Below are 27,898 nucleotides of genomic sequence, written 5' to 3'. Positions count from 1 at the left end.
CATCGGTGGTTTGCTTGAAGCTGGAGTCCCCTGGGGAGGTGGAGAAGGGGATGTGCCCAGCCAGCAGGGGTAGGGAGCACACAACCCTCAGCGGTGGGGGACCAAACTTCCCCACCCTTCTTGCCCTTCTTCCCCTTCCCACAGAGGACCAGAGACTCAGAAAGGGAGGGATTGGGTGCATATCAGAGGAAGGAAGCCCTTGTCTGAAGGGAGACCTCCCAACAGAAAATGGCGGCAGTGCAGGGAGGGAGGGAGGAAGCCGGGCTGGGTCTGGGTTTTCGATGGTGGGAAGCAGCCTTGCTTGGGCCTCAAGCTGCCTCACTTCTGGGGTGAGTATTTATCTCTGTGTTTTTCTCCCAGGGATGCGAACCTCTTCCTTGAGCACACGCTCAGCCTGCTCTAGCTTTCCTGCCGCCAACAGCCAGTGGGCTGACTCTGCAAACCACCTGGGGTGGGGGGAAGACAGGAAGAAAAGCTCACTCCAGTTCAGCCCTCCTCCTGGGGATCTTTTGCTCCCTTGCCCTACATTCCAGGGATAGGCCTCCAGAGCTGTCAACCAGTAGTTCCTGTTTAAAAACCACACAGCGCAGCCTATAACATATCCTACTTCCTCCTGATTGATAATGCAGCCCCATCCTGAGGGAACAGTCTGGAATCTATGCCCAGCACTGTGTTCAACACTGGGGAGGGAACAGGAGAAACCAGGACCCAGAAGCCGTGGGGTTGGTGAATGAGCTGAGGAGATAAAATGATCCTGAGAAAGGTACCAGGACAGACCAGAGTCCATGAACTTCCTAAGAATAGGAAAAAAGGTGAAGAAAGGTCGAGGGACGGTCAGGGGGAGCTGGCCGTAGTGGGGCGAGTGTAGGCCTGGCTGGGGAGGATGATCTGGTTCCAGAGTTGTCAGGGCACCAGCCTGAGTCAAGTTGGGGGCCCAGTCTAGACCTTGTGGGAGAGAAATAGTCATGGCCCCTCTCCCAGCCTCAGTCTACCCATCCATAACTGGAACCGAGGGCAAAGGCAAAGAAGGACTAGATGCACTAGATGGTCCCAGAGGACTTTCCTAGCTCTGATGTTCTTTGAAAATGGGACACCTGGGGTTTTACTCAGCTCTGCCTCTCCTGGTCATGAAACCCTGGGCACATTACTCTCCTCCTCTGAGCTTTGGTTTCCTGGAAGTAAAATGGGAGGCTAGTCTACTGTTCCTCAAAGTCTATGTTGCAGGACATTAGTAGGTGTAAGTTATAAGAAAAAAGACTTCCATGATAAAATGGAAAATTCATTAGGCTTTCTTTACTGTAGGAGCCTATCAGAACCTTTAAATGGCAAATGTACACTAAAAATCTCTGAGAGGCAGAGAGAACATGCAGTTTTCCAAACTGACTTCACCACAGAACCAGTTTTCTGTAGAGCATATTTTAGGGCTGGCATCTGAGGAACATACTTGACTCACTCTGGACTAGCTTATCTAGAAACCCTCCAGGTCCAGTATGTGATCATTTTAGGCATTCCCTCCATCTTTCAGCCCCCTGGACTCCTGCCCCTTTGAGGACTTGTCTCCTTGCCCCAGGCTTTCCTGGACACTTCCATCTCTGGGCCCTTGCTCTGCTCACCTTAGTGTGTCCTTTGTGCGTGGCCTTCTGTGACTTTCCCTGGCTCAGCCCTGGAGAGCTCAAACTCCATCCAGCTGCCCCTTCTCTCATCTTTTCTGGTCCCCAGAGGCCTGAGGGGTGCTGTCTGGGCCCTCCTGGCAGGGTTCAATGTGATGGCTTCCCATAGCCCCAGGTTGTGTTTCTCTGGTTCCCAATCCCATGCCCCAGCCTCAAGTTTCCCACACCCAGCCTCCAGCCTCTACTCCTCAGTCAAGAGACCTTATTCCCCAGCCCCCTATGAGGCCTCTGGCCCCAAGTCTCCTGGTTCCCAGCCCCAGACCCCTGCACCTTGAACCTCAGCTCCCGCCCCTCGTCCCACTTCCCACCCATGGCTCCCAGCCTTCCCCTCTGAAGCCACGTCTGAGATGTTGGGTTCTAAGCAGTTGAAGTTGAGGCAGCACCTTCTCTCTCCCTAGCTGCATCTCTTGAGTCTTTGGGCCCGAGCCAGGGTCAAAGGAGAGCCAGGGCCCAGAGGAGAGGTAGGATGGGAGGTGAACCCTACAGGTATTTAAAGTAATTACCCTCCTCGCCCCATCATAAGCCTGGTTCAAGATGAGGGAACACCTTGGAGGCAAAAATATAGATTATGGTCTAGAACATTCTAGTGAGGCAAGTGGCAAGGGGTGGGGAGATGGTGGGAAGGTCAGTGCAGAGGGATGAGGGTGGTAAGCCTAACTCAGCAGGTGGCCCTGGGATGGGACTGGGCATAAGGGCCAGTCACAGGTGTAAAGATCCGTTTTCCAGATGTGGGAGCTGACGCCCTGTGACCTGTGGTGGGCTATGTAACCACTCAGTGGCTAGTGACTAACCCCAAATTGTCTCCTTGTATTGAGATCTCAATTTGCGTTTTCCAAAGTGCTTTCTCTTTCTTCATCACTTCTTCCTTCTAGAAATATTTTCTGTACAGCGCCTCTAAGGACACCCCCCCATTTTTTCTCCTGCTACGTCCCTGGCTGTTGTTCCTCAAACTCCTTTGCTGATTTTCCTCATCCTCCCACTGCCTAAACTTTGGAGTATCTGGGCTCAGTCCTTGGACCTTCACACCCACTTCACAGGTGACTTATGCCACCCACACATTGATGGCTTACACATTCATGTCTCCAGCCCAGCCTCTCCTCTGAACACCAGACTCGTATATCCAATATTTCCTCATCTGTAAAATGGGGATAATAATAGCTCAACATCACAGGGTTGTTATGAGGATTAAATGAGTTAAGACATGTAAAGCATTGGAAGAGTGCCTGCCTCCGATTAGTACTACGGCTGGAGCTATGATTATTGTTATCGCTGTCATTATTGCTGCCTGCCAGCTCCACTTGGATATCTAGAATCATCTCAGACATGACTCATCCCTAACCCAAAACTGCTCTATCTTCAGCCTTGCTTATCTCAGTAGATGGCAACCGTCTCCTTCCAGTAGCTCAGGCCTCAAACCTTGCAGTCATTCTTGACTTTACTCTTTCTCTCACATCCTGAATCTAATTCATTAGAAAATCCTGTTGTCTCTTCCTTAAATATATCCAGGGTGCGGCCACTGTGGTCTCGGCCAGGGTCATCTCTCACCTGGATAACTGCCTCCACACTGGTCTTCCTGCTTCTATCCTGACTCATTGTGCAGTCTGTCCTCAACGTAGCATTCAGAAGGTTCCCTTTGACATATAAGTCAAATCATATCCCTCCACCCTTTGAGATGCTCTATCAACTTATCTTTTTCAGAGTAAAGCTCCAGGCCTTATAAGTACTTGCAAGGCCCCTGTGTGATCAGCTTCTTCTCCCTCCTTGATCTAATTTCCTTCCACTGCTTCCTTGCTACTCTGCTCCAACCACGTGGGCCTTGTTATTCCCAGAACATGCCAAGCACTTTCCTTACTAGATGACTTTGCACTACTGTTACCTTTGCCCGTTAATAGTAAAGAAACCATCAAGTTTCTGCAAGATAAAGATGATAATGAGATCATACAAAGGGCTAGGGCTTGGGGCAGTGGGCACAGAGAGGAACCCAGAGACCTTGGCAGGGGCCAGATCATGAATGTCCCTGAATGCCTCCTGAGCAGTGGGCAGCCAAGGAAGGTGGTGTGTGCAGGGCAGGGCTGGACTCCCCTCAGGTGCAAAATCTCAGGGGTGCCAAAAAACTCAGTCATCAAAATATGTAATATTTTAACGTAATATTTAAAAGAATCAAAATTAATGCAAAAAAAATCTACGATGAACAAAATGTCAAACTTGAAAAAGAATTTATTTATTTAGTTTTGGCTGCATCGGGTCTTTGTTGCTGCGCACAGGCTTTCTCTAGTTGCGGCAAGCGGGGGCTACTCTTTGTTGCGGTGGGCGGGCTTCTCATTACGGTGGCTTCTCTTGTTGCAGAGCCCGGGCGCTAGGTGCGTGGGCTTCAGTAGTTGTGGCACGCAGTCTCAGTAGTTGTGACTCACGGGCTCTAGAGTGCAGGCTCAGTAGTTGTGGTGCAGGGGCTTAGTTGCTCCACGGCGTGTGGGATCTTCCCGGACCAGGGCTCGAACCCACGTCCCCTGCATTGGCAGGCAGATTCTTAACCACTGTGCCACCGGGGAAGTCCCAAAATGTCAAACTTTGAAGGGAAGACAGGGGCAGGGTGAGGCAGGAGAGGTGACTCCAAGTGCCTTTCATCCTAGTCCCAGCCCTGGACTCAAAATCCTTCTGGGAGGATGAACTGGACATGGATACCACTGGGAAGGCCCAGGGAGAAAAAGAGGTGCAGAGACCCGGCCCAGGGACTGGACAGGACTTTCCTGGTTTGTAAAATGCGGGTAGCAGGTCTTGTCCCGCAGGAACCCCGGAGGATTAGTGAGATAATGGAGAGAAACCCTGCGTTGGTGGTGGTGCAGGTTGGGTTGGGAGGCAGGTAAAGGCCAGAGAGGGGTGGGGCATGGCACAGGGGCGGGGCTGCGAGGGGGAAGGGGCACTCACCTGGCTCACTCAGGTGAGGACGGTCCCGAACCAGTCATCCGGCCAGGAAGGGAGGAGTGCAGCAGGTGAAGGAGCTGAGAGGTGGGACCAGGTGATGAGGCCTCGAGCTCGAGCTCGAACCTGGGGCCAGGTCTCAGGGGCAGCGCCAAGGCCGAGAGGCGGGGCCCGGGCCGGAGACACAGCTGAGGCTCTGAAGGCTGGGTTGGTAGGATGAGGGGGGGGCCAGAAGCCGGGGTCGGGGCAGGGCCAAGGCTAAGCGTTCGTAGAATCAGAGACCAGGACGAGTGGGATTCCGGCGGGTACCTGCGGTTTCGATGCGCGGTTGCACATTTGCGCCAGCAGCTTCAGAGCCAGGTACAGGTCGCACGGGCCCTCCTCCGCCCCTCCCTGGGGCTGGGGCAGTAGGTGCCTGTCTGTGGATGCGGCAGGAGGCAGGCTTCCTGGGCCAGTGTAGAGTCCCATTAGCTCAGGAAGGAGCCAGAGCAGGCCTTGGGTAGGCAGCTGAGCATGGATGAACTGTTGGCTTTCCGGGCTGGGCAGCCACAGCTCGCGTCCACCCGCTCCTGCCTCTCTGCAGCCGCTGCCAGAGCCCCTCATCGCCTCCACCCCCAGCCCAGGACGGGTACAAGGACCAGGAATCCTGGGTTCTCTTCTGGACTGCAGATCATGCCATCCTCCATCCCTCTTTCACGTGGTCTTCCCAGTGCCATCAGTACCGGTTCCTGCCATCCCGGGAGAGGCAGGCAGAGGCTGAGGAGGAAGAAGGGCCTGAGGGATGGAGGGATGAGACCAGACCTCAGTGACTCCTCTTGCTGTGTTTTGCCTTCTTGGGCCTCATCAGTGCCAACCCGAGGCTCACTGGAGGCGGAGAAGAGGAGGAGAAGCACCTGGAGTCCAGCAGGAAAGCTTGGATGAGTTGGGAGGCTGAACTTCCTGCACAAGAGCCCAGGTGTAAGAGGCACACTGCTCCAGCAGCCAGGATCCGGCCTGGAGGGCTGAGACTAGCCTGCTTCAGCATTCTTCTTCCCTTTCTTCTTTTCTCCTTTGTTTCCAGATGTTAGCATCTGCCTCAGGGAGGGGGAAGAGTTTCACAGCCTCCTGATTGGCTGCGTTCATTGTAGTCCCTTCTCTGCTTCCAGGAAAGACTGAATAGGGAGGTGGGGGGAGCAAGAGGCATAAAGGTTTTCAGTGTAACTAAAAGAAAGCCGTGAAGGGAGCAGAGGGAACTGGCGAGAAGCGCGGGAGCGCGGTGTGTGTGTGTGTGTGCACACATGATTTCTGCTGTCAAGTCAACTGAGTCCAAGTGGGGACTCCGTTGTTTCTTAGCTCTGTCTCACAACCTTCCTCAGCCTAAGGATAATACTACTACTTACCTTGTAGCTTATCAAGCATTTTGGCACATACAATGACATTATAGTGTCATATAGGATAGTTTTCCTGCCCTAAAAATCCCCCGTGTCCCTCCTATTCATCCTTCTTCCCTCCCTCTGAGTCTTGAGCAACCACTGATGTTTTTACTGTCTTCATAGATTTCACTTTTTTTTTTTTTTTTTTTTTTGCGGTGCGCGAGCCTCTCATGGTTGCGGCCTCTCCCGTTGCGGAGCACAGGCTCCGGACGCGCAGGCTCAGCGGCCATGGCTCACGGGCCCAGCTGCTCCGCGGCATGTGGGATCTTCCCGGACCGGGGCACGAACCCGTGTCCCCTGCATCGGCAGGCAGACTCTCAACCACTGCGCCACCAGGGAAGCCCCATAGATTTCACATTTTTGATGCTACTGTAAACGGTATTCTTTTTAAAATTTCAAATTCCGGTTGTTTATTGCTAGTATATAGAAATACAATTCTTTTTTTAAAAAAATGTATTTATTTATTTATGTTTGGCCGTGTTGGATCTTCGCTGCTGCGTGCAGGCTTTTCTCTAGTTGCGGCGAGCGGGGGCTACTCTGTTTCGGTGCGTGGGCTTCTCATTGCGGTGGTTTCTCTCTCACTGTTTTTTTTTTAAATAAATTTATTTATTTTATTTATTTATGTTTGGCTGTGTTGGGTCCTTGCTGCGCGCAGGCTTTTCTCTAGTTGCGGTGAGCGGGGGCTACTCTTCGTCGTGGTGCGTGGACTTCTCATTGCAGTGGCTTCTCTTGTTGCGGAGCACAGGCTCTAGGTGCACGGGCTTCAGTAGTTGTGGCACGTGAGCTCAGAAGTTGTGGCTCGTGGGCTCTAGAGCGCAGGCTCAGTAGTTGTGGTGCACGCGCTTAGGTGCTCCACGGCATGTGGGATCTTCCAGGGCCAAGGCTTGAACCCATGTCCCCTGCATTGGCAGGCGGATTCTTAACCATTGCACCACCAGGGAAGTCCTAGAAATGCAATTCTTTAAAAATATTGATCTGACAGCCCACAACCTTGCTAAATTTGTTTTCATTGTGGTAGCATTTGTGTAGATTCCATTGGATTTTCTACATAGACGATCGCTGCATGAGTTTTTGGTCAGAGAGTTAGCTGAAGTGGAGCGGCCTCTGTGGAAACAGTGGGAGAAGTTGTGCATAGCTACTTTTAATGAAATGGTAGGGTGGATCTGGCTAGGAGTGGGGGGCCCAGGGGAAGTATTCCCTGGAACCACAGGTCTAGTAGAGGTCCCTCCCGTCTTCCCCTGCCTGCCATTTCTCCATTCCTCCACTTGGTCTGGACGTACAGGAGATGCAGGGGCTCTGGCCACTCTCTGCCCCTTCTCACTTCTCAGGAGGACTGGAGTGGGACCATCTGCTGCTCTGCTGCATGTGCCCCGATTTCTCTTTCCACCTACGGGGGAAGGAGAAGCAGGGTGTGGGAGTAGAGATGGGGGATGCTTTTTAGATGTTTGTGCTCAGCTGTCCCATTTTATGCCCAAATCTCCCACTATTTCCAAGAGTCCCAGAAAGGATTCTAGGGGACTCAGCCTATCTGTGAGAACAGGACCAGGAGCCAAAGGAAGCAGGAAGCCTGGATTCTGGCTGTGGCTTCACCAGAGTCCAGCTGAATGACCCCAGGTAAGTCCCTGTTCTCCCCTGGGTCTGGCCTTTTTTTGTTTAATGGGGCTGGATCAAGGATTTGTGAGGGCCTTATAGCTCTGAGTGTAGGGAGGGGAGGGGAGCGGGCAGCGTACCTTCTCTCCACGTCCTGCAGTGTGTTGGGCAGTGGCAGCCCCAGAGTCTCTGGCAGGAGAACAGGGATGGGGCAGGCAGCCACAAGGACTGCTCCGTAGATGAAGAGAGGCAGGGAAGGGTAGAGCTCAGAGGTCATGCCCACCAGTGGGCTCAGAACGCTGCCTATGTTGGCCAAGGTGGTTGTCACACTCGGACCTCTCTGCCTGTGGAGAGGAAGAGCACCTTGGTGAGGCCGGTGAGGCTTGTGGGTGCCCTAACTCTGCCTGCCAATGGTGTTTTCTTTTTTCACATTCCGTACACAGCCAAATGCTTGCACTTACCTTGGCTAAGAGGAAAGTTGGAAGCAAATGGTTTTGGAACCAGGAAGCCTGGGTTCCAGTTCCAGTTTGAACCTGCTGTATAACTGAACATGTCCCCAACCAACCTCTCCCCCAAGCTCCAGATGCTATATCTAGCTTCCTACTTAACACCTTAATTTGGATGTCCAAAGGGCCCCTCAAACTGTAGATGGCCAAGAACTTTGCGTTTCTGCCTCCAAATCCTTGCTCAGATTTCCCCATCCTGGCACAGGGCACTTCTAACCACTCAGCTGCTCAAGCTCACGTATCTGTAATTATCCCCGATACCTCCTGTTTCCTTATTTCCCCACATCCAAAATATGAATTTGGTTGGCTCTTCTTCCAGAACACATTCAGAATCAGTTCCTCTTCTCCATCTCTACAACCACTGCCCTCCAGTTCATGCGAAGCCATTTTCACCTCTATTTATTGTTTTAAAGATTTTTTTTGGATGTGGACCATTTTTTAAAAAAATTTATTTATTTTATTTTTATTTATTTTTGGCTGCGTTGGGTCTTTGTTGCTGGGCGTGGGCTTTCTCTAGTTGCGGTGAGCGGGGGCTATTCTTCGTTGCAGTGCGCGGGCTTCTTGTTGCGGTGGCTTCTCCCTAGAGCATGGGCCCTAGGCGCGCGGGCTTCAGTAGTCGTGGCTCGTGGGCTCCAGAGCCCAGGCTCAGTAGTTGTAGCGCATGGGCTTAGTTGATCCGCGACACGTACGATCTTCCCAGACCAGGGCTCGAACCCGTGTCCCCTGCGTTGGCAGGCGGATTCTTAACCACTGTGCCACCAGGGACGCCCAGATGTGGACCCTTTTAAAAGTCTTTTATTGAATTTGTTACAATATTGTTTCTGGTTTATGTTTTGTTTTGTTCTTGGCCACGAGGCATGTGGGATCTTAGCTCCCCGATTAGGGATTGAACCCGCACTCCCTGCATTGGAAGGCAAAGTCTTAACCGTTGGACTGCCAGGGAAGTCCCCATTTTCACCTCTTGACAGTACTATTGCAGTAGCCTCCTGACTGGTTTTCCCATTTTCACTCTTGGTCCTTCTATCCCCAGCCTATTCTCCATGAGGAAGCCAAAGTGATCTTTAAAACTGTAACTCAGATATTTTCACCCTCTGCTTAAAAACATCCTGTGATATCTCATCATGCTAGAATAAAATCTGACCTCCTTCTAAATCCCTACATGATTGCTCCTTGCCTACGAAGTTCTTATCTTGTGCCCTATCCCTTTGTTTCCTCATTTATTCCTTAGTGTTTGCCTTTGATCTTTACCAAGGAGACCTACCCTGATCATCTTATCTAAAGCTACCCAGTCACTCTCTTTTTCTACTTTTTTTTTGGATCTCAGAGGCAGAGGGTTGAGTTACTCATAACCCTCAGTTCATGACCTTACCCTCTATTATCATTTGTCCTTGAAAGGCTCCCTTATTCCCCCCCCTTAATTGTTTACTCCTTTTATTATCATTACCCACTCCTAATCCCCTCCTTGCCAAAGTCAACCATTCTATTGTGTTTGATGTGCATTTTTTTAAGGTTTATTTATTTATTTATTTATTTATTTATTTAGTTGTATTGGGTCTTTGCTGCTGCATGTGGGCTTTCTCTAGTTGTGGCAAGCGGGGGTCTACTCTTGGTTGTGGTGCACGGGCTTCTCATTGCGGTGGCTTCTCTTGTTGCGGAGTACGGGCTCTAAGCACGTGGGCTTCAGTAGTTGTGGCACATGGGTTCAGTAGTTGTGGTGCACGGGCTTAGTTGCTCCAAGGCATGTGGGATCTTCCCGGACCAGGGCTCAAACCCATGTCCCCTGCACTGGCAGGCGGATTCTTAATCATTGCTCCACCACGGTAGTCCCTGCATTTTTTATTTGTATATGTTCTTGTAAAATGTGTATTGTTTTGTGTGCAAATATTTTAACTTACCTAAATGGTAGAGGTAATAGATCATTCTATTTCTCATTTCACTCAGCACTCTGTTTCCTGACCAGGGATTGAACCTGGAACCTGGCAGTGAAAGCGCCGAGTCCTAACCACTGGACCGCCAGGGAATTCCACTCTGTCTTTTAAATTTGTCCATTGTGTCCTTCACTAAGCAGAAGTCCTTTTTGATATAATGAAATTGATATAGCTACCATGTTTCTCTCTTCCTCTTCCTCCCTCTCCCTTTCTTTCCCCTCCTTTCCCACTCCCTGCTCCCCTCCATCTCCATCTCCATCTGCGTCTGCATCTCCATCTCTATCTATCTCCAAGCCCTCTCTTCAATTCTGCTTGTCTCTTCTTGCACCAAGAAAGCCATGGCTTTGTTGTATGTCTTAATAGATGGTAGAGTGAGACTCTCTTCTTTGCTTTTCTGTTTCAGAATTGACTAGCAATTGTGGTCTTTTTTCTTCCATATAAATTTTAGAGTAAGTTTTTGGAGTTCCTAAAAAATGATCTAATTGAAATTCTGATTAGATTCTGTTGAATTTCTATAAATTTCTAAGAGTTAACTTCGAGAGGATGGACATCTTTATTATGTCATTCTAAACAAGAGTGTGGAATGTCTCTCCACTTACTAAAATAATCTTTGTGATCTTAAAAATGTTTCAGAAATTTTCTCCATGGAAGTCTTGGCTGTCCTCTGTTAATTTCCTGATAATATCTAGCTTTTGGTGTTATTCTGAATGGTGTCTTCATTTTCAAAGATTTTCTATGTCATTTTCTGGATTATTTCTCTAGATTATTGCTTCTAGGTTATCGCTATTGACATTTTGGTAATTTGATTTTGTATCCAGCATCCTGCTGAACTCTTTTATTAGTTTTAATTGCTTATTGATTTTATTGGTTTATCTAGGTCAATGATCATATACTCTCTAAATAATGATGTTTTAAACGCTTGTCTTTTAAATTGCTTATTTCCTTCCCAGGAGAGCTGTGCTGTCCAGGACCCCCAGTACTGTGTTAAACAGTTGATTCTAAGATCAAAGCGAATGCACATGACTTTCTTCATTATGTATAGTGTTTGTTCAGGTGCTCTGCTTAACTCTCTGGGCTCCCAATTTCCCTTAGATGGTTGGCCTAGTTTTCCCTGACTCTTATTCCAGCTCTTTGGTGGACGTTTAAAAATACTTTAAGGATATTTAAAAATACTTTATACTTTTTGGGGGTTATTGTCAATGTTATTTTTTTATTTTAATGGAAATAGAAGTCCTTTTTTTCTAATAGATTTCCAGAAGTTCTTTATAAATGCTGCATACAAATCCCTGTAAATGCCTTCTTTTTCTCTTTTCACCTTGTTTATAGTGAAACAAATGACCAGGATTAAAAAAAAATCCAACGTAGAAAACTTTATCAATGTGCCTTTTTTGGTTAGCCTTTTTTTCTTTATGTCTTCAGAAATCCTCCCCTCTTCAGCAGAAATTAACTTTTCTTTAAGGTTGAAATATGATTGCATTTTATTTATTTCCCAGATGGGTTAGTAGATGTCCTGGTACTATTTGTTAAATAGGCCACGTTTTATCCTATCATCTGCAGTGCTTCCTCTGCAAGATTTCCTACATGTGGGTCTGTTTTGGAGCTTACTATTCTTTTCCACTGGACAATTTGTTCTTTCCTGCTCCAGCATCCACTATCTTAATTACTACAATTTTATAATAAGAGTTTATAATATGCCTTGATTTCTGGTAGGGCAAGTCCTTCCCCTCTGTCCTTTTTAAAAAAGTACCTTGGTTATACTTGGTCCACAGCACTTTTATATACATTTTAGAATTTGCTTGCTAGTTTCTTGAAAATATCTATCGGGATTTTTTTTTTCGGTACGCTGGCCTCTCACTGTTGTGGCCTCTCCCGTTGCGGACCACAGGCTCCGGACGCACAGGCTCAGCGGCCATGGCTCACGGGCCCAGCTGCTCCGCGGCATGTGGGATCTTCCCGGACCGGGGCACAAACCCGTGTCCCCTGCATCGGCAGGCGGACTCTCAACCACTGCGCCACCAGGGAAGTCCTATCTATTGGGATTTTGATCAAAATTGCATTGAATTTATAAATCAATCTTGGAATCACTAACATTTTAATATCATCTTATGTCAATTATGAGTTGACATATTATGAGATTTCCTCTCCATGCACATAATACATTTATTTACATTTTCTTTAATACCTTTTAATATAATTTAAAAATTTTTCTTGAAAAAAGTCTAATTTTTAGAAGAGTAGAGAATGCAGTTGATCTTTTGTTTATTAACCTATCTAGCCACCTTGCCAAACTTTACTATTTCTAGTAATTTTAGATTTTTATATAGATTTTTAAAATTAATTTTTATTGGAGTGCAGTTGATTTACAATGTTGTGTTAGTTTCTGCTGTACAGCAAAGCGAATCAGTAAAGTTATACCTATATATAGATCCACTCTTTTTTGGATTCTTTTCCCACATAGGTCATTACAGAGTATTGAGTAGGGTTCCCTGTGCTATACAGTAGGTTCTTATTAGTTATCTATTTTATATACATACAGTTATATCCTCTCTAAATAGTGGTAGTTTTGATTTTTCCTTTCCAGTCCTATTTCTGTTATTTGTTATTCTTATCCTAGGCATTGACCACACTCTCCAGGATAATGTTGAATAGAGGAGGAGACAGCAGGCACATTGGTCTTATTCCCAAGTTTAAAGAGAATGTTTCTAGGGCTTCCTTGGTGGTGCAGTGGTTAAGAATCCGCCTGCCAATGCAGGGGACACGGGTTCGAGCCTTGGCCCTGGAAGATCCCACATGCCGCGGAGCAACTAAGCTCGTGCACCACAACTACTGAGCCTGCGAACCACAACTACTGAGCCCGTGTGCCACAACTACTGAAGCCCACGCACCCTAGAGCCTGTGCTCTGCAACAAGAGAAGCCACTGCAATGAGAAGCCCATGCACCGCAACGAAGAATAATCCCCGCTCTCCGCAACTAGAGAAAGCCCGCGCAGCAACGAAGACCCAACGCAGCCAAAAATAAATAAAATAAATTTTAAAAAATACAAAAAAAGAGACAGTGCTTCTAATGTTTCACCATCAAGAAGTAATATTTGCTGTGGATTTTTGGTAGATGTTCCATATCAACTTAAATTTCCTTCTATTGTTGTTTTACTAAGACTATTTTTAATGGATGCTAATTTTTATTAAATATTTTTTGTTTTTATTGGGATGATAATCTATTAATATAGATTAATAGATCTATATTAATATATTTTAATTTTTGTGATATTAATATATTTTCTAAAGTAAAACTACCCTTGCTTTCCTGAGTCAGCTCTCCTTGGTCATAATGTATTATCATTTTTTATACATCACTGGATTCATTTTTCTAATATTTTGTTTAAGATTTTTGTATCTGTTTATGAGTAATACTGGCCTGTAATTTTATTTCGCAACTATCCTCTTTTGGTTTCAGGATCACCTGACCTCACAGAATGTATTTGGCATAATTTCCCTTTTTCTCTTTTTTGGGGCAGCGTTTGTATAACATTGGAAGATTTGTTCCTTAAAAGTGTGGTGGAACGCACCTGTATTAATATCTGGGTCTGGTGTTTTCTTCGAGGCAAGATTTTAAAGTTTACTCTTCAGAATTATTTTTTCTTTTTCTTTTTTTTTTCTTTTTGCGGTACGCGGGCCTCTCACTGTTGTGGCCTCTCCCGTCGCGGAGCACAGGCTCCGGACGCGCAGGCTCAGTGGCCATGGCTCACGGGCCCAGCCGCTCCGTGGCATGTGGGATCTTCCCGGACCGGGGCACGAACCTGTGTCCCCTGCATCAGCAGGTGGACTCTCAACCACTGTGCCACCAGGGAAGCCCCCAGAATTTTTATTTATTCTAGAATCAGTTTTCCTATATATTTTTTTAAGGAATTTGTCAATTTCATTTAAATTTAAAATTTATCAGGACTTCCCTGGTGGTCCAGTGGTAAAGAATCTGCTTTCCAATGCAAGGAACGCGGGTTCCATCCTTGGTTGGGGAACTAGAATCCCACATGCCATGGGGCAACTAAGCCCACAACCTCAACTACTGAGCTAACGCGCCTCAGTGAGGGAGCCTGCATGCTGCAAACTGCAGAGGCCACATGCTCTGGAGCCTGTGTGGCCCAACCAGAGAGAGAAAACCCACATGCCACAACTAGAGAGAAGCCTGAGCCACAACGAGGACCCCGATGCAGCCAAAAAAAAAAAAAATTTATCAGTATAGACTGGTTTATAGTTTTTTGCATCTTTAATTACTTAATTAAATTTTTGCATCTTAATTTCTCTAGATCTATAGTTCAGTTTTTTTAAATTCCTAATATTTATTCGTGTCCAGTTTTCTATTTTTTTTATTATTATTACTAGGCATTTGTCCATTTCACTGATATTTTCAAAGATTGACTTTTTGTTTTGTTGACCCTCTTTTTTATACATTTGTTTTCTATTTAATCTGTTTCTGGTACTATTATTATTGTGTTTTATAGATAAGATGACTGAGCATTTGGACTAGTTACCTTTTATACCAGAGCCATATTCTTTTTTTTTTTTGACCATGCCCTGCGGCTTGTGGGCTCTTAGTTCCCCAACCAGGGATTGAACCTGGGCCCCAGCAGTGAAAGCGCCGAGTCCTAACCACTGGACTGCTGGGGAATTCTGAGCCATATTCTTAACCATTGTACTTTTTTTGGTCTTAAAGTCTATTTCGGCTTCTATATCTACCTAACTTTCTTCTGGTTAACATTTGTCTAGTATAACCTTTTCTATTTCTCCACATTTAAGATTTTCATGGTCTAACATTTTAAATGGGTCTCTTGTAAACTTCATGAACTAGACTTAAATAAAATCAACTTGGACAATCTCTGCCTCTTAACTGGTAGGTTTAATCTATTTATATCTATTGTTGTGACATATATTTTGAGTTATTGATACCATCTTACTTTTTGTCTTTAATTTGTTCTAATTTCTGTATGTTTTTGTTCTCCTTTGTTGCCCTAAAAAATAATTGATTGACCTTTGTGTCCTTTCTGGCTGGAAACCTTTCGGCTCTAGGACCTCATTGTTCCATTCCAGGACCCCTCCCCAGCACCCCTAGGAGAAAACAATGTTTTTACCTCGCCATAGGTCCTCTTCCCCTCCTTCCAATTCCCTGCCCTAAGGGACCTGCTTTTGATAGGCGCATACTTTGATTAGTTGTTTGCACTGGGAGAGGGTGTTTTGGAGAGACCCCTCCTCATGGGGAGGCTTAAGTAACAACTGATGAATTATAAGAAAGAAGCATTCATTAATGCCAAGAGTTTTGCTTTGCTGAGTGATGTATGCAGATATACAGCCAGAGATGAATTCCTAGGAGGAGATTTTAGCAGTTATGTGGAGGAAGTATCAGGAGAGAGAAAGAGGAGAAGAAGTGACTGTTAGCCAAGAATGGATTTTTTTTTTTTTTTTGGCGGTACACGGGCCTCTCACTGTTGCGGCCTCTCCCGTTGCGGAGCACAGGCTCCGGACGCACAGGCTCAGCGGCCATGGCTCATGGGCCCAGCTGCTCCGCGGCATGTGGGATCCTCCCGGACCGGGGCACGAACCCAGGTCCTCTGCATCGGCAGGCCGACTCTCAACCACTGCGCCACCAGGGAAGCCCCCAAGAATGGATTTGAGGGACAACAGAAATGCCTATTAAGTGTTTTGGCTGTGTGGTATGTGATATGAGCATCTCTTCCATCCCCCAAGGAGTCTTCATAAAATCAACAATGTTTAGTGACACTTTTTAGGGCATTTTTCTCCTTAGAGATGTGCCGAAGTACAGTGTCCTGTCTCAAGGTTGGTAAAGGGCACAGTGAGAAGCTGTCCATAGAAGACAATCTTATATGAGCTACACTGAAATTAATTAAGAATTAAACAATATTATTGGCACCAGAATAGACAGACAAGTCCATGGAACTGAATAGTCCAGAAACAGTATAAGATAAGGGTGCCAGGCAGGAAAGTTTGGGTTACTCCTAGTGGGGGAAGGTAGTGGGTGTTCTAGGTGTTCTAGGAGATGCTATGCCCATCTGTGACTTATTTTGAACCCTCTACCCTACCCTGAGGTCCCACGCACCTGGAGTAGTTGAGGATAACAAAGAGGGGCAGAGAGACCAACAGCTGCAGGTGGCACCAGTGGGGCACAGCATAAGCCATGCCAGCCAGGAAGAGCTGGCCTACAGTGAGGAGAAATCCAAATAAGAGGCCCAGACCTGGCCGGGCATGGGTGGGCAGCCACTCCAGATCTGGGGAGAAGAGCAGAGCTTAGGTTGAAGTCAGGGCTGTGTGAGTACGTGTGTATTTGGGGGTGGTTGTCGCTTCCAGAAGGAGGACGCTCCTCACATTGGAGTAGAAGGGCTCTTCTCTTGAGCGCAGTCCTACTCTGCACCCCTAGGTCCCTCACAGGGTAAAGCAAGGGTGGTTTGATCTCTGGTTAGGTTCCGTGTGTGTGGAGAAAGGAATGGGCTAGAAGACTCTGAATTCCCAGGCATTCTCCTATTCAGTGTCCCCAACCCCAACATTCATGTTTCCTCACTTCTCCCAAACCTCTTTTGAATGGCCTCCAGCCACTCCCTCTGCACCTCCTTCAACTCATTTTAATTCAGCAGTTATTTAGAGGTGACGACTCTGTGCCATGCCCTTTGCTTGACCTGGGAAATAGAGATGAATGAGCCTTACCCTCAGGCCATTCTGCACCACTGTCGTTTCTTCCAATGGGTCACTCTCTGGCCTCTGGGCCTTGTATATTCTTTTTAAAAATAATTAATTTATTTGGCCACTCTGCTTGGCTTGTGGGATCTTAGTTCCCTGACCAGGGATCAAACCCAGGCCCCCTCCAATGGAAGCTTGGACTCCTAACCACTGGAATGCCAGGGAAATCCCTATTCTTTTTGTCTAGAACTCTGCCCCAGAACCTTACTCCTTTCTTTCTGTCTCACTTTTCGTTCAGTTCTGAGCTTAGCTGTCACCTCTTCTGGGGAGAGTTCCTGGCTCCCCAAGTCCTGATTGAACACTCCACTTCTGAACTCCCACATCACCCAGGATGGCCCTCATCCTAGCCTTTAGTAAACCAATTTGTAACTGCTTGGCACTCTCTCCAGTCAACTATTAACTCTTTGAGGTCATGGGTAGTGTCCTCTTGTTCACTTGTGTATTCCCAGTGCAGGATGTTACACAAATTAAATGCCTTTCAAAATTGTATTGAATAAAGAAATGTTGAATTCAAGACTCCCTGTGTGACTGGCTTCTCTAAGCAACCCCACTCCAATCTCTGAGCCTTTATTTAGTTTATCCTTACAATGATCCCTAAATATCTAGGATGAATTCCAGCCCCCAGTAATCAGAGCTACCAAAGAGGTCATGATCTTATCTTTTTTTTCTGCCCGGGGCACTGCCTACTCCAGGAGAGGCCCAGATAGGTCAGGATCGGCTGGAACAGGTAGACTCCACTTTGTACTCAGGGAAGGAACTGAGGTTTGACTTTGTCAGGTCTGCTGGTTCACTGGATCCCTGTGATTGAGGAGTCCCCACGAGCCTGGCCCTCCCGGGTTCCCTCCCACTCAAAGTCATGGAAGTGCTGCTGGCGCCCGACAGCCATGCCTGAGAGGAAATGGAACGCGCAGTAGGTTGGGAAGTTGAGTGCGAAGGCAGCACAGGTGCCTGAGACTAACTGCAGGTAGCTCCAGATCAGCACCTTCTGACAGCCCAGCCTGTGAAAGGAGGGGAAACCTGGGTCTGGAGAGCACATTGCTTGCTCCCCTGCCCCATGTCCCTGGCTGTCTCATCCTTGGTGCCCTGGGCAATCTAACAGCTGCTTGTAAGGCTGCCCACCTGTGCCCATCAGGTAGATGCTGAGATGGGAGATAGGGAATAATTGGGTGAGGGCTGGCATCTAGGGGACCTGGTGTTGGGAGGATCCTTGGGTTGCTGCTGTCCAGGGTCCTGACGCATCCCAGCATACCTCTGTGGAGAGAGCCACGCGCCTTCATCAGTATCATAGAGGGTGTGTTGAAAACAATCCACATACCAGAGCCCCACTTAAGGCCTGTTGGATATCTGGAAGGTAAGCTAGAAACCTGATTTTTTTTTTTTTTTTTTTTTTTGCGGTACGCGGGCCTCTCACTGTTGTGGCCTCTCCCGTCGCGGAGCACAGGCTCCGGACGCGCAGACTCAGCGGCCATGGCTCACGGGCCCAGCTGCTCCGCGGCATGTGGGATCGTCCCGGACCGCGACACGAACCCGTATCCCCTGCATCGGCAGGCGGACTCTCAACCACTGCGCCACCAGGGAAGCCCTAGAAACCTGATTTTTTTTTTTTTTTTTTTAGCGGTACGCGGGCCTTTCACTGCCGTGGCCTCTCCCGATGCGGAGCACAGGCTCCGGACGCGCAGGCTCAGCGGCCATGGCTCACGGGCCCAGCCGCTCCGCAGCATGTGGGATCTTCCCGGACCGGGGCATGAACCCGTGTCCTCTGCATCGGCAGGCGGACTCTCAACCACTGCGCCACCAGGGAAGCCCTAGAAACCTGATTTTTAACAAGCTCCCAAGGTTTGGGAACTACTGCTCTGGGGTGTGGTTGATTGTTTGAATGTTGGTCGATGGTGACTCCGGTTAGGAGACAGCCTTTTGTGAGTTTTTTAAAAACATTGAGGTATAATCAACATACCACAGTATAATAGTTTTAGGTCTATAACATAATGATTCTATATTTGTATACATTGTGAAATGATCACCACAATAAGTCTACTTAAAATACACCACCCCATGTAGTTACAACAATTTGTGTGTGTGTGTGGTGAGAACACTTAAGATCTACTCTCTCAGCGACTTTCAAATACGCAATACAGTAAGAGTCACCATGCTGTACATTATATTCCCACGACTTATTTCGCTTATAACTGGAATTTGGACTTTTTGACCCCTTTCATTCATTTTGCCCACCCCTGACTCCCTGCCTCTAGCAACTACCTATCTGTTCTCTATATCTATGAGCTTGGTTTATGTGATTTTTATTTCTGGGAAACCTATGCAAGGCTTATCATTTTGCAAAATGCATATGATTGTGGCTTGTATTTTATGAATAATAAAGCCGATTGTGTCTGCTGAAATGTCTGCTGTGACATTTATAATATTTTTAGATATTATTCTTTAGAAAATTGCCTCCTAGTATTCATCCCATGATCTTTTTATGGTCTTGGAAGATAGTCAAGGTTAGGGTATTAACACTGAGTTGCAGCTACTAATTTAACCCTCACCATAACCCCTATTTTATAGATGGAAAAACCAAGTCTAAGAGAGTTTGTATAACTCCTCATGGGCACACAGTTGTGGCTGATCTGAGCTTGTCTCTAGCTGTTATTGGTTCCTAGGTCTTTGTTTCTGTGACACTCACATGTCACATATAAGGCAGAGTGGTGGGAGGTGACTTCTTCAGGATGTTGGAAAATCCGGATTCTTGTCCTGCTTTGGCCACTTATTAGCTGTGTGACTGTACTTTTTAAAAAAGTAAACATTAACTATTTACGTTATACAATTATAAAGGTAATGAATTATCATTAAAGTTCAAATAATATAGTAATGAAAAGTGAAAAGTTCTCTTCTTTTCAATTCCACTCCTCAGAATTAACAACATCATTTTCTTGGGTTCCTTCTAGGCAGTTTGGGCAAGTTATCCAACATCCCTGAACCTAAGCGTCCTCATTGGTAAAATGCAGTTAATAGTACCATTCATGCTGGCTTCACAAGGGTATTGTGAGGAGGAATTGAAATGAGGCAAGACATGGAAAGTGCTGATGGACGGTTGTGGGATTCCTACAGAATTTCCAGACGTGGTCAGGCTTGGGTGGATCAGTCCTGTGTCCCTCTCTGGGTTCTCAGGGATGCCAGTCTCCCCTCTGTGTCCAGCCTAGAGGGCTTATGCCTTTGCTCCTTGAGCCAGCTTTGTTCACCACTGACCTGTCTGCCATGATCCCCAACGTCAAGTTTCCGACCAGTACTCCTGCCATGATGATGGACTGACTCAGCTGTGGCAAGGTCTTGTGTGTGCGCAAGAGGTCCCACTGTGAGGAAGGAAGAACTGGGGTCAAGGAGAGATGGGCCAGCCCCACAGCAGCCCATTCCCTCTCTCCTGGTGGGCTGAGGGTCTTGGATTAGGACAGGCACATAAGGAGGGCTTGCATCCCTAAGTCACACACTCTTTCTCATCATCTTCTCCTAGTGAGAATGATTCAAGTTATTTCAAAACATGTAAGAGGTATCTTTTGGGATCACAGCTCAGACTACTCGCCCTTTTCTGAACACTAACCCCTCACCCTCTTTCAGGGCTCTTTCACCTGTCCCTCCCCGGGTGCAGCTGAGGAAAACTGACCCTGGAGCTGGACAGAGCTAATTAGTCTTTTTTTTTTTTTTTTAAATATTTATTTATTTAGCTGTGCCAGCTCTTAGTTGAGGCATGTGGGATCTAGTTCCCTGACCAGGGATTGAACCCGGGGCCCCCAGCATTGGGAGCACTGCGCCTTAGCCACAGGACCACCAGGGAGGTCCCCAGGTTCGTTTTCTTACAAATTTGGAAAAGCGACTCAGAGAAGCAAGCTTGGTTAAGGACACCCAAAGTTGGGGTGGGAGGACCAAGTTTGGAATGATGAAGGGGAGCTGAGAAATCGTGAGACAGAGAGTGGGAAAGGGAGAGGGAGAGGGAGAGGGAGAAAAAGATGAGGGAGGGGGAGAAGGAGGGAGGGGGGAAGGGGAGGGAAGGAGGGGCATAGGGGAAAAGAATGCAGTAATTTAGTCAGAGGGAAGTGGAGGTGAGATCTTAGTGCCCTGAGAGGTGAAGATAGAGCGTTCAGCTCTCCTGGTTTTCCTCAACCACCTGATCCCAGTCTTTCATAAAGCTGGGCTCAAGTTCTTGACCTTGGGTTCTGTGAAATACCTTTGCATTCTTCCGTTAACTTTCCATAAGCAAATTTGAGAGGGGTGTAGTTATTTGCAATCCTGAATAAATGGCAATTGGATACCTCAACTAATAGTTTAAATTTTGTTGCTCTTTTTAATGAATATAAGAAAAAAAATTCTCCTTTTAAAAGTACTTCCTTTCTAGGTGGAGTAAAACAGCTCCACAGCCTGCAGGAAAATCATACTAAAATCAAAAGTCACACTGACGGATGTGACTTAAAGGATGTGACTTAAATCAAAATGACAAATAGGTGTGGTATTTCCTTTACATAAAAGCGAATTTTTGTATACTTTTGAGTGGATTTTAAAACTCATTTCTTTTGTTAACAGAAGAAAAAGGAAAGGGGGCAGGGATGACCAGGACGTTTAGGGAATGCTCCCTAAGATGTGTTAATACATATCCAAATGAATTCATCCTTCAAGTGTAATTACTTGATAATCTTGATTTGATTGGAGAGAAATCCTTATTTGTGAATTTAATTATTACAGTGAGACTTTTAATACCCTGTGCACACACCATATGATGTAAAGTTTGGGTGGTTGGCATTTGAACACTTTCTCTGAAGAGCAATGGACTTTAGTGCTGTTTTATTCAAATAACTGCTATTCTGTAGTTCTCTGTGTTATCCGATATAATTTTTATTTAAAAAAGATTTTGGGGCTGTGTCAGACTGAGAATTCTTTTTTTTTTTTTTTAATGCGGTACGCAGGCCTCTCACTGCTGTGGCCTCTCCCGTTGCGGAGCACAGGCTCAGCGGCCATGGCTCACGGGCCCAGCCACTCCGCGGCATGTGGGATCTTCCCGGACCGGGGCATGAACCCGCCTCCCCTGCATCGGCAGGTGGACTCTCAACCACTGCGTCCCCAGGGAAGCCCTGGGAATTCATTTTTAACAGTACTTTAATGGAAACTTGTGAATGAAATACTACCGCGGAGATGCATGTGGGACACACCGTAGTGTGGAGTTAGGGATATGATAGACCAGAACTGAGGAATGGAAATATGAGGAGCAAGAGGTATAGGAAAGAGGTAAGAGGCCAGAGGAGCGCTGGAGGAGGGACGGACTGGGAGTGTGGGATTGGCAGATGCAAACTATTGTATAGAGGACAGATGAACAACAGGGTCCTACTGTGTAGCACAGGGAACGATATTCAATAACCTGTGAAAAACCATCATGGAAAGGAATATGAAAAGGAATATACACATGTGTAACTGAATCACTCTGCCGTACAGCAGAGGTTAACACAACATTGTATATCAACTATACATCAATAAAATTTAAAAAAATAAGTGTATCGATTTTAGAGAAAATGGAAAAATAAGGATTTGTTAAAAAAAAAAAAAAAAGAACCAAGGCGTGCAAAGAGAACAAAATCTGTATGCAGTCTGGTGATGAAATCTGGGTGTCGTCCAGAATAGGAATTGATAAATGAGTATACAATATGTACTCAGAAAGAATTTTTCTGCTGCTCTGTTCTGCCCTAAGGTGCTTGTCATCCGTAAAAGCAACAATTGGGTGGGGCTTACATCACCTTAGGTTTAGCACTGGCTTTTACTATATATATTCTCTTCACGTGCACCTGAGACTTGAGGACCATATAGTTGTGTGCTCCTGGGCCTCATGTATATAGAATTACTTTCTCAGTAACAGGAACCAAAGTCTAGGAATAGGCAGTGGTGGATTTGAGGGAGACTCAGAGAACTGCTGCCTAGGAAAGCTCTGCACTGCTAACTTGATAAAGGCTGTGATAAATGACAGATGCTGTGAGACTGGCCTCGGGGGAAAGAAGAAGAGGAACTGAATGACAGTGGCACCAGGAATTAGAGCAGTGAAATGGTAACTGTTGTTCATCTGCAAAACAGAAGTGAACGGGAGACTCAGGCCGGTCATTCATAACAACTCACGCCCTCCCTGCCCTACAGTCATTGGACCCAGGGGTGGGCACCTGAGCCAGGCCAGCAAATAAGTCTTTCCTAGAATTTTTCAAAGTTGAAGCGGAGAGACAGTTATTAGGAGTGAGCCCAGAATGGTCAATGGCCACATTGTGAAGCATCCGTGGCAGAGTCACATGCCCAACATGCAAAGGAAAGTAAAGATGAGAGCCAGCAAGGGTCCTGCTCGCATGGCCCTGATTCCCACAGCTCCTAGAGCAAACCCTGCCTCTGCTCATCTCGTGGTTTGGTTATGGGAGCCTTTATACACGCTCTTCATGCTCAGATTAGCTTGAGTTGAATTGCAGCCACTTGCAAACAAGAGTCTTGACTAGTATAGTTCAGATAGAAGCTGCTGGTTACTACTTAGGATACCTTAATTCAGAAGAAAAGAAGAAGAGCTCAGACAGAGTTTTTATCGGAACCCAGAGACAGCACCTTTTTCTTATTATATGTATTTATTTTTTGCTTTGCATTTAGAGTGCAGAAGTATCCCTTTGAGATACTGGGCCATTTGGGAGTTCTTTCCAAGAGGCAGGCTGAGACTTATGTTTCTCAGGTGACCTGTGCCATTGTGCCTACCAGATACAGCCCTGTGGTCTGGGAGGAGTATCTTCACTGCGACTAAGCTTCTTGCTTATGCGACCCCTGATAACTTGCGAGCCGTTTCATTTGCTTCACAACTCAGAAGGCCCAGCTTCACATTAGGTTATGCATGTAAGCTGCCTATTATCCTAATGAAATGGTCTCTGGTGCAGCCTTTGGCATTATTGGCCCAAGGAAGAAGTATCCCGGTTGTGTTTATGAAATAGACCTTTTAGTGCCCTGTGTCCATGTGTGGTGGTGGAGAATGGCCCCATTCACAGTGCCTGTTGGAAGAGGATTGGGTTATCCTTGGCATCTCCCCACAACTCAGGAAAACTGTGTGCATCTGGCTTTGTCAGTCATTGAAACCAAACATGATGAGGTTACTACCAAGCCTCCATCTAGAAGGAAAGTTAAGGTGCACACTTACCCGGATTCTTTGTTCCAGAGGGCAAGAAATTTGAGCTTTGGATCAAACTGCCTGCTGTTTTGAACAGAAGAACAGCAGCCAGGTTGATAGTTCCCGGAGTATTGTCAGACGTGGAAAGCAGAGTGTAGAGTTCTAAGAAGGGAAATGGAAAAGCAGAATTGGAAGCCTTGATAACATACACGTTAAGGTGGGTGGAGGGGAATGTCGCAGGATTTGGGTTGAGGCTGGAGAGTAATGAAGAAGGTTCTTCCCCAACTCTGCAGGGATGGGATGGCCTATGATGCCTGCACGCCCAGAGGGAGGACTAGCCATCCTTCGTCACCTTCTGCTTCTGCAGCTTGGGTCTGTCTAGTGGGAAGTGTGGCTTAACTTTTATCACTTTCAGACAGATGCTGCGTCAGGCGAGTTTGGGGGCTCTGCTCGACCACAGCCTCTTCTCAAGGCATCTTTTCTGCAGAGCCCTGACTAAAGGACAAGGGACCACGTAATCCCACTGTATTGTCCGTTGGCATGGTGATTAGATGAAGTGTGGACACCTGAGCCAGCTGCTGGGCTGGGGATGGGCTGCTCCCCAGTGTGTTGAGCTGGGCCAGTTGAAGCCTTTTCTGAATTAAGATTCACAGACATGTTCTGGTTGGTGGTAGGCCCTAAATCTGAGGGGTAATGGATCAGAGCTGGGACCAGTGGTTGTCTTGCAAATGGGCACACAGACGAAATGGGGTGAGGAGAGACTTACAGAGTAAGTGTATAGGGATGTCTCTGGTGCTCCAATCCCTGGTTCCGGTTTCCATGAGGCCTGGACACACTTTGTTTCCTGCCCTTGCGTTCCCTGAAATCCCTTTTCTCGTGAGCTGACTTGAGAGAGCTTCTCTTCCTTGCAACCAAAAGATCATTGACAAGCACAGATGTTAAGAGCACGATCCATGTGACAGCTACGAAGTGCAGAATTCAGCCGGATGAACCACTTAGCAGGCCAGGGAGACGCTACAGTCGACTGTGTGTGTGTTTCGGGGGAGGGGTGTTAAATCACTAGAGATGAAAGGACCCTCCCATAACCCTGTTCTCTTTCCCGTCTTAGTTCCTTGGCTGCTCTCCATCTCCTGGCCCCAGCTGCCGAGAGCTATTTCTAGATGAAGTCAGGAAATTGTTTTTGTCTCTAGGACTCTGAGCCCAGAATCCCCTGCTCAGGAACACCCTCCTTGCCCTCCACTATCTGCATGCCTCCTTTCTAGCTTCCTCTGAACCACCGCCCCACCTCCCTACCCTGTGGAATTGCAACCTCTCAGGGAAACCAAAGTAGAATATCAAACTCCAGTAATAGTATCTCTCTCTCTGGTGGAGGTGGAGGGGCAGGGAGTAGCTTTCTGCAAGGAGTTCCATAACCTCCTCTACCAGGAAGACCTCAACTCCAACCCCTGTTCTCTTACCTGCATTTAGGCAGAGCTCTTCATAGCTCCAGGGTCTTCAGACAAACTCAGGTCAGGTTCACACAGTCTGTGTGTGTGTGTGTGGGGGGGGGATGGTAAGATGGGGACACAGGGGTTGGAAGGAGGAGGTCCAGGTCTCCTCACGTCAGTCACGATGGTGGAAGGGAAGGTGCTATTGTCATAGATCCAGCCGTGGGTGCAGGGCTCTGTGGCCCCCGTGCCGTTGGTCTCTGTGCCGTTGGGAAAGGATGGTCCCTGCTGAGGGGGAGGTGAAGCGGAGGCAGATCTTGGACCGCCCCTGCCCGTCCCGGGGCAGCCAGGCGTCCAGCTCCCCGTCCTTGCTGAGGTTGGTGTCGGCAGGTGAGCGGCAGTGGTGGGTGGGGATGGCAGTGGTGAAGTTCTGCAGGGTGTTGTGCAAAACCGTTAGGAGCAGGGGCACAATCAAGAGTGGTCTGGATCTGCTGGAAGCGGCCGATGTCCCCCAACCTGCAGCAGGAAGTCATTGAAAGCCGTGGGGCAGGATCTCGCAGGGGCACTGGAGCTGAGGCCTCTCCCTCCCACAGCCTGTTTCCTGTCTTTCGGTGCAGGGGGAGGAGACAGACTGCCCTTTGCCTCCTCAGCTCATCAGTTCCTGGGTCTGCTGTGGCCCTAAGTCACCTGAGCTAAAGACTCGTGTTTATAACTTCTTTTGAGGCACCAAGTTAAACTGTGACTTGAAAGTAAGACGTTCAAGTATTAAGACTCATCGGGTCAGTGATTTGTTCAAGGGGATCTAAAGGGCAGGTAAAGTTGGGTGGGGTGGAAGAAACCACCTTCTTGTGAAGGAGGGATATGTGTGATGCCCCAGAGTTTGGTGGTTTGACTCTCCCCACCCCAGGCCAGAGCAAGCGACCTCCTTCTTGGAGGAGATAGGAGAGAGCAGAGGGAGGCCCAGGCTGGTTTGAGCGCAAAGCCGCAGGTGAATTCCCTTTTCTCAAGGCCACTTGGGCCACATGGAGTTGGGTGAAAGCTCTGAAGAGCTCACACAGAAATGCCATTGTGCTGCGGTTGTCAGCACGCCCCAACCTGTGAGCACTGCCTCTGTGTTAATCCCAGAACCTGGGCCTTCAGCTAAGCCACAGCTTAACCTCCCCTCAAAGAGTGAAGCCTGGGAATTCTCTGGTGGTCCAGTGGTTAGGACTCGGCACTTTCACTGTCGGGGGCCAGGTTCAATCCCTGGTGTGGGGAACTAAGGTCCAACAAGCATGACATGCGGCCAAAAAAAAAAAAAAAAAAAAAAAAGTGAACCCTCCTCAGAGGTAAATACCCACAGGGCCTCTTTTCTCATTATAATACAATCCACTCCCAATTTTTCTCTTTCCCTCAATTGTAACAGCTAAAACCAAGGAAATGTCCACCATCGTCTATCCCATTAGCTGCTTAACCATCCTCAAAACTGGGAAAAAAAATCTTTATTGAGATTTAGTATATACAATAAAATGCTTCAATTTGGGGGCTCATTTCGACAAGTTTTGACAAATTTATACACCCATGTAACCACTATATAGAACATTTTTATCACCTCCAAATTTCCTGGTACCATACTCCAGATAGCTCTACCTAGTCCTAGGCAATAGATTTGTCTTTTCTAGAGTTTCAAATGAATATCATACAGTGTATACTCTTGCGTCTGGCTTCTTTTATTTATTTTTTATTTTTTGCGGTACGTGGGCCTCTCACTGTTGTGGCCTCTCCCGTTGCGGAGCGCAGGCTCAGGACGCGCAGGCTCAGCGGCCATGGCTCACGGGCCCAGCCGCTCCGTGGCATGTGGGATCTTCCCGGACCGGGGCATGAACCCGTGTCCCCTGTATCGGCAGGCGGACTCTCAACCACTGCGCCACCAGGGAAGTCCGCATGTGGCTTCTTTTATTGAGCCCAATGTTTCTGAGATCCGTCCATGTTGCAGTGTACCAACAGTTCATTCTTTTTAGTGCTGAGTAGTGGTTCAGCATATGGACATACCACCATTTGTTTATTCATTCACCTGTTGACGAACATTTGTGTTGTTTCCAGCTTTGGGCTGCTGCAAATAAAGCTGCTTTGATCATTTGTGTACAATGTGTGGACACACGTTTTAATTTCTCTTGGGTAAATGTCTAGAGGTAGAATTGCTGGGTCATATGGTAAGTGTATATTTAAGTTCATCAGAAACTGTCAAATTGTTTTCCAAAGAGTTTCCAAATTATATATTTCCATCTGCAATGTGTGAAAGTTCCAGTTACTTCATGTTCTTTCCAACCCTTTGTATGGTCCATCTTTTGAATTTTAGCCATTTTTAGTAGGATGTGTAGTAATATCTCATGGCCTAGTTTGCATTTGCTGCATGACTAATGATGGTGAACTTCTTTTCATTTGCTTATTGGCCATTCCATTTATTTTCGGTGGTAAAGCGTATGTTCAGGGACTTCCCTGGTGGCACAGTTGTTGAGAATCCGCCTGCCAATGCAGGGGACATGGGTTTGATCCCTGGTCCAGGA

General features: G+C 47.1%; 1 pseudogene; it reads right to left on the bottom strand.

The window, feature by feature from the left end:
• Positions 1-4,600: 4,600 nt before the first annotated feature.
• LOC115840702 (solute carrier family 22 member 6-like) lies at positions 4,601-26,633 on the bottom strand (annotated as a pseudogene).
• Between the last annotated feature and the right edge of the window lie 1,265 nt (positions 26,634-27,898).

This window comes from Globicephala melas, chromosome 8 (genome assembly GCF_963455315.2).
Source record: "Globicephala melas chromosome 8, mGloMel1.2, whole genome shotgun sequence".
In the NCBI taxonomy this organism is placed as follows: Eukaryota; Metazoa; Chordata; class Mammalia; order Artiodactyla; family Delphinidae; genus Globicephala; species Globicephala melas.
The sequence above is the reverse complement of the archived record's forward strand: the minus strand, read 5'-3'. Positions and strand labels throughout refer to the sequence as shown.